Source organism: Schistocerca nitens, chromosome 5 (genome assembly GCF_023898315.1).
Source record: "Schistocerca nitens isolate TAMUIC-IGC-003100 chromosome 5, iqSchNite1.1, whole genome shotgun sequence".
Classification (NCBI taxonomy): domain Eukaryota; kingdom Metazoa; phylum Arthropoda; class Insecta; order Orthoptera; family Acrididae; genus Schistocerca; species Schistocerca nitens.
Window position 1 is genome coordinate 376,200,203 of NC_064618.1, and position 7,405 is coordinate 376,207,607.

General features: G+C 43.0%; 1 non-coding gene across 1 annotated transcript; it reads right to left on the reverse strand.

Moving 5' to 3' along the window:
* Nucleotides 1-4,575: 4,575 nt before the first annotated feature.
* Trnai-uau (transfer RNA isoleucine (anticodon UAU)) lies at nt 4,576-4,650 on the reverse strand. The gene has a single exon. It is a non-coding gene; the product is annotated as a tRNA-Ile (tRNA).
* Between the last annotated feature and the right edge of the window lie 2,755 nt (nt 4,651-7,405).

The window sequence follows — 7,405 nt, forward strand, 5'->3', positions numbered from 1 at the left end:
ACAGCCCCAACGATAGTGTAACTGAGATGAATGCGGATTCTTTGGAAGGAAACCTGTAGTACTGTAGCACTGTAAGGTGACTGATAAGGTATAGAAGTAGACGTAGATATAGACGAAGGTCATGCTGATTTTTCGCAATCATCATACTATATTCGATTTGGGCTCTGTGTGTGGTGCGGCACATTTGTGATCACCTCATCGTCGTATACCCATACATGTTATACCGACGTCTGAACGGACCAGTGGAATTGTCATTGGACTCTGAGGGTTCAGCGCATGCGACCGAGGGCGCACGATGGAGGAGATTTGGCGGCACGCGTTAAACTGGATGCTCGGTGTTTGCAGTGGGCGTTATCCGGCAGGCAGCTTTGCCGGCGCCGTTCTTCGGAGTCGAAATGCGACCGCCTGCAGCTTTTACGAGCGTGGCCTTTGATGTCAGCGGCCAGCTGGCTGACGAAGTAGTTTGCTTTAGCTGGAGAAACGGCGTCAGATGCCAAAACAGTGTTTACCGTTCCGTGGGCTGGGGAGGGCTTGGACTGCGTCGTATAAAGTAAACGTCGTAAATCATACCTTTCCGCTATGCAAAAGTTTTCTTTTCTTTTTTTTCTCAGTACTCCCGCGAATGTACTCCTACCAATACTGCAGAACACGGCACCAGGTACTGATAGAGATCGCGTGTCTCGAGATACGACATTACGGATCGGAACCACCAGGAAGTACACAAGCGGTGGTAAGCTTAAGGTCAGCGTTTACTCAAGTTGCAATCAATTACTTCCCATCTTCCATGAAACCTTTCAGGAGAAGGCGTTATCGATTACGAAAGGGTTGCCTTTGCTGTTTTCTTTCCAGGTTAACAGGGGAAATTCCCCCTTTACAAATCTCGGCTTACCTAACCGGACCTGAAACATTTCCTTGTACAACCATTTGAAGCTCGTTAGTTATTTGCAAGTTTTGAAGACCGCAATTCGGATATCCCGCTTATGTGAAGTGTGTGAATTGGCTCACAAATGTAGCACATTTTGTCGGTGAAAAATACGACTACATGCTGGCCATTTACATTGTTATCCTTCACATTAATCTCTCACACACAAATACACGCAGAAACAACAATATTACTTTCTCTCCGTATGAAACTGTGCTAAAGTAAACCTATGAATGTGAAACTATAAACTTGTAGTACTATCCTCAATCTCTATTTTATTCTTTATCTTTTCGTCTGTTGTAACTGATTTCGGGAGAGTCTTCAAAATGGTTCAAATGGCTCTGAGCACTATGGGACTCAACTGCTGTGGTTATCAGTCCCCTAGAACTTAGAACTACTTAAACCTAACTAACCTAAGGACATCACACACATCCATGCCCGAGGCAGGATTCGAACCTGCGACCGTAGCAGTCCCACGGTTCCCGACTGCGCGCCTAGAACCGCGAGACCACCGCGGCCGGCGGAGAGTCTTCCTTATTCTGATGAGTGCCGTGGTGGTTTTTTTTTTATTGCTAGCAAGATGTTATATTTTTTACTTTCTTGCTGAGCCGTAGAAGGAATTTTAAATTGGCACATACGACGAAAAATATTGCACAACAACTATTAATGTATAGATCTGCAAAAATAATCCGTAATAAACCATTACCCATGCCATTGTCAGTCGTAAATCGAAATATAACTACCAATATGTGACACATACGTCCACATTACAACTGGCATGTATTGTTCATTGACGATTTTGGCGCTTTGTAGAAGAAGGCTGGACTGTGGAAAATCTCGAATGACCATTTCATATCTCCCGTAGAAAACTTCACGAGTGGCTAACGAAATGAACTGAGGTGTCCCACGGGATAGAAAAACGTTTTAGGAATATGAATGTTTCGGCTTTTAAGTACTGTTCATTATTTATTTTGTTTCCAGTACGCGTTTCACTTGTTTAAACCTCCATCTCCATGTCGATTTATGTGAATCAGTACGACGTGTATGTGTCGTTTTAAGGAATTTGATGTAACCTTTGGCACTGTCTACTAGCTGAAGACATTACTTTGGTATATGACTCATATTTTATGGATGCATTTGATTGTAAAGATGAAGAAAAATGTAAATTTAAGAGTAGAAATAACTTCAGTGGGCAGAGGCTCCTTTTTCTGTCGTGTTACACCATGAGGACTTCGTAAATATATATTTACGAAGTACACGGTATGTAACACGACAGAAAAAGATGCCCATGGGCCGCTGGAGATATTTCTAGTTTTACATTGATATTTTTGTTTATTCTTGCAGTCGAAGACCGCCACAAAATTATGAGCCAAGTGCTAAAAGACTGATTTGTTTTTGTATTCTGCTACTATACAGCGCCAATGGTTACTTCAGATTTGCAACCACAACACATACATGTCGTATTAAATGACATAAATCCACTTGTTGATGGAAGTTTAAATATCTGAAATGCGTGATGGAAATTATTTGTGTCTGGTAACAGGAAACCTGTTGTTTCAGTCGATATTAATAACGGTTGCGATAAGGCCGTAGCTACACACACACACACACACACACACACACACACACACACACACACACACACACACACAGGTCCTCCATATGTAGTCGCCACGCTGGATGTTCGCAAATTTTTGGCGTCGATCTGTAGGAGACATACTTGGGTTTTTGATAATGCCTCGAATTCTGGAGGAGCACCAAATGATGTGGTTCATACACCGGATTCGCATTCGAGAAGAACAGTTTTCAGATTACGGTGTCTGATAGTTTTCGCAAATTGTTTGACGGAAATGGTGGCTTGAATCTTTTGAAACGGCCACAGGCAAACACCCCCCCCCCCCCGGTGAATCTCTAGTATCAATACCTGTGCTTCATATGTAATGATGAGCCCGTAATAGTTAGAGTGTCAAACTCTGATATTCATTCTTCATAAGTAGCCCCGCCATCATAATTTACATTTCCCACCATTTTTATAAATCGATTCTAGTGAATGTTAGTATGCTTCCGTCAAATCCGCCACTGTTGATTTCATTCATCGTCCTTTTAACGATCAATCTGCTGTATCTTGATGTCGATACACTTTTAAATTATAGTCTTCGACCCCTCATAGGATATTTTTCCTTCTAGTAGTGAGTCTAAGTCTACTCATCTTATAGTACAGACGACGAGAGGCTCTGTCACTAGGACGGTCTTACTTCGCTATATTTTGCTGTCCTGTGCCCTAGAATATATTGGAATAGCGTGTACAAAATGCAGATTTGTATCAGTTGCATAACCATGACACTAGACCTAACACTAATCCATGTGGATTTTTTATGTCTATCTGCTTTTATGCGTGGATTCGACAATTAGCAAACAGATATCTGCGTGGGGTGCATGGCCGGTGGTATTGCGACACGGCGCGGCTACTAGATGGAAGTTCGATCTGTTTCGAGGTACATCCGCAGAATGGCCGCCGGTATTGCGACACGGCGCGGCTACTAGATGGAAGTTCGATCTGTTTCGAGGTACATCCGCAGAATACGATCCTGCAGAGCAGACCGACCGAGACAGTGGCTGTTTTGGATAACAGTTTAGTTTTCTGCTGGAGCAGGTTCCAGTTTACGATGTGGCTATTTTTAGGTCTACCCTAGATTTCATACAATTAGCATTGAGTCAACGGTCAGACGGCTAAATCACTGTCGTTTCGTTCCTGGATTATTCCGTTGAGCTGATCAAGTTTTTCTAACGAACACCGTTCCTAATTCCAAAATGACGGTAACGTGACTTTAGTGCTGAATGACTGTAGTATTACTGCACTAAAAACATTTACTCGTGTTTTATCGTTGAATCTCGCGCGAGAAAACACGAAACATTTGTATTGACCTGCCTTATACATCATCATCATCATCAGTAGCAGCAGTATAGGAGGCCACATGTCATGACTACTGCATGTAATACTCATCAAGATCACTCCAAGTAATATGATCGTCAGCGTACAAGTTCCTCCAGTTGTATCCTTGTGATGCCTGTCATCTTCCATTCAATAAACACCATGGCTATTTCTTACTACGAGAGATCCCTCTTGGATTTTGTTTGCACATGCCCTTCTGTTCAACTGGCTGCATCGCTGTCCACAATCGTATCATTTCATTTCGTATGGCAAGATGCACTTCGCTTCAGTTTCACAGTTACTGAAGAAATCAGATGCATATTCGTTAGGTGCTGGATTTCCAAACCCTGTTTCCATTTCCTGATTTAGGTTTATGGGAATGAACTCAATCACGACAAATTTACTGGCTCATCCTTCTTCAACGGAGTTGTGCTCTGTCTTCTGTTTCTAATGAGCTCGCCTCAATCGGACGGTAGCCTGCGGCATTTCTTCTCCTTTAACATAACGATCTCCACAGGCTTTTGTCGTACCTCTTTGTTTTTGTGTCCCTTTCCGTTATTGACAACATACATCTTTCCATAACTGCAAAACACTCAACATTACAGCTGATTTTACAAACTCCATTCCCACAGTTGTTGGGAGAACGTTAAATAGTCTTAGAATTATATATTAATACCTTCAGCTGCTGACTGAACTTGATATATGTCAAAGGGGACAGGTGTGCCCCGAGCGGGACTCGAACCCGGGATCTCCTGCTTATATGGCAGACGCTCTATCCATCTGAGCCACCGAGGGCACACAGGACAGTGCGACTGCAGGGACGATCTCGCGTACGCCTCCCGCGAGACCGATATTCTCACCTTGTATGTCCACACACTACATTCGTAGTGTCCCACCCCAACGCACTCATTACTCGTGAAAGACATTTTTACCAAGTCCCGTAAGAGTTTGGGTAATATGTGTGCATCAGCACAGAAGAAGGAGGTAATGGCCGGCATTGCCAGAACTATATACCTACATGGATATGGTGTCTGTTCTTTCGGACATGTAAGAAAGAACAGACACCATATCCATATAAGTTAAATAGTTTGTACGTTACATGTGTTTCTATTTCGCAGTTACTACCTTGTAGCATCAGTGCAACCAAAAATGCCTGCACTATCATGTTACACGCATCCCCTATAAAGTACGGCTTTCTCTATAGTGTACAAACTATAGGAGTAGGATTTTGCGGAAAGTTTAAGGACGGTAGCTAAGAATACGTGGTACAGTCACGTTAACGTGAGCACCGCCTACATTCGAAGTCAACGTGCAATAACCACTCGCAGACATCAGTTTGCAGCACTGGCAGTTGAGGACATTTAACGCGTGTTGGGAGGACGCGGAAAAAAATTTCAGTCGTTGCGGAAACAGAGCGATTTATGACTTCCAAAAGGGCATGATGATTGACTTTTCGCCAGGGGTGGAGGCATTTCCAAAACGACTAAGTTCGTAAACTGTTCGCGAGCCGACGTGGTTAAAGTATATTGTGCATCGCGAAGTAGCGCTATCCGGAACGGGCGCTGAGGCAACAGTGATGCAATATGGGCCGTAGATGTAGCTGCGTATTGGCCTCCGCATCAGGCGACTGATCTATGAGCTCATGCTGACAGCTGTCCATCGTCCACGAAGGCTGGAATTTACACGCCAATGCTGCAACCGGGCGCCCACTAAGTGGCGAGAGGTGGCCTTTCCGGATAAATCACTTTGTTATGTCCCATCGGACAAATGGCTGCTCGCGTGTACGACGTGAAACGTCAGAAGGCAAACACGCTGAAACCAGGAGGGAGTTCTATGGCATTTCCTGGGTGATCTCGTCATTATGGGAGGCACAACGGATCAAAAGAAGTATGCACCTATCCTTGGGGACCAAGTGTACCACTAAATGAATTTGAAGCCATTTTGACTATTTTTCGACCGTGACTGTCTCAAGAAATATATGAAGGTTTTTCTTTAAATTAGCGCTAACAGTCACAAACTTTGTTGACTATTGTATTACTTATTCCTTTAGCGAAACGTTTCGAGGGAATACCTGATCTTCAGGCTAAATAGCATTACAAAAACAATTTTACAGTAAGGTCAAAATGATGTTACAATGTCTTTTCGTAAATGCTGTGGTTATCCTGTGGAAGAAGGGAAAACTTAGAAAGAAGCGATGTCACTTTGGAAGCTGGACTGATGTCTGGATGAAAATGTTTTGTATGGGTCACTCACTGTGTTCTTCTGGCGTGGCAATGTCGTTCTGATGCGCTGAGGTTTTTCCATTTCTGTGGCTCTCTTGGATTTCTTGGTCACTGTTCACAAATTTTCGCTAACGTAAGAGAAGCTTGGAAGCACGATCCCACAGAGAAACTTAACAAATCAGGAATTTATAAAATTACATGCAGTCATTGCAGCAAATATTACATTGGCAGCCGGCCGCTGTGGCCGAGCGGTTCTAGGTGCTTTAGTCCGGAACCGCGCGACTGCTATGGTCGCGGGTTCGAATCCTGCCTCGGGCATAGATGTGTGTGATGTCCTTAGGTTGGTTAGGTTTAAGTAGTTCTAAGTTCTAGGGGACCTCAGATGTTAAGTCCCATAGTGCTCAGAGCCATTTGAACCATTACATTGGCCAAACGCGAAGAAATTTTAAAACCGGTATTAAAGAACACATTGACTGTTTCAGACAGGGAAAACCGAATATATCAGCTATAGCGAAACATATAAATGAAACAGGACGTGTCACCGGCCGGAGTGGTCAAGCGGTTCTAGGCGCTTCAGTCTGGAACCGTGCGACCGCTACGGTCGCAGGTTCGAATCCTGCCTCGGTCTTGGATGTGTGTGATGTCCTTAGGTTATTTAGGTTTAAGTAGTTCTAAGTCCTAGGAGACTGATGACCTCAGCTGTTAAGTCCCATAGTGCTCAGAGCCATTTGAACCTTTATTTTTTGATGCTATATCAGTTAAGAATAGAATCGCCTACGCAGAGTTTATTCCCGCAGTCACTTTCTTTCATTGCCGCAAATACGTTAATTTTCTACGGCGCATAGCGCGCAGTTCTTTAACTGCAAACAGGACACAATGTTACAAAAGACAAAGATCTCAAAGTACTACATAATTTAGAAAAAGAGCTGGAAAATGGACATCTTGGAAGAAATGGAAATATTCAGCCATAGCCACATAGGGAATAACGGGATCCTGAATGAAAGGACAGACTTAAAAAATTCACATTTCTTTTCCAATTTCACTACAATATTTTTAGAATAAAAGTTACATAACATGACAGTCGTTTAACTCTAGCCCCATCAATAGCTTAGAAATATGTAAAATAAATAGTTTATACCATGATGTGTACAATAGTATTGTAACAGGCGCTCAATCTGTAATGTATTTCGTCAACCTTCATCTGTAATACGATAACAAGACATGCAGAAGAGTTGTAAACATCTGACACCACATAGATCGACTAATCGATAGTCAAATCGAAACCAGCTGTACTTCGACCACCATCTTATTCACTTCACTACAGATTCG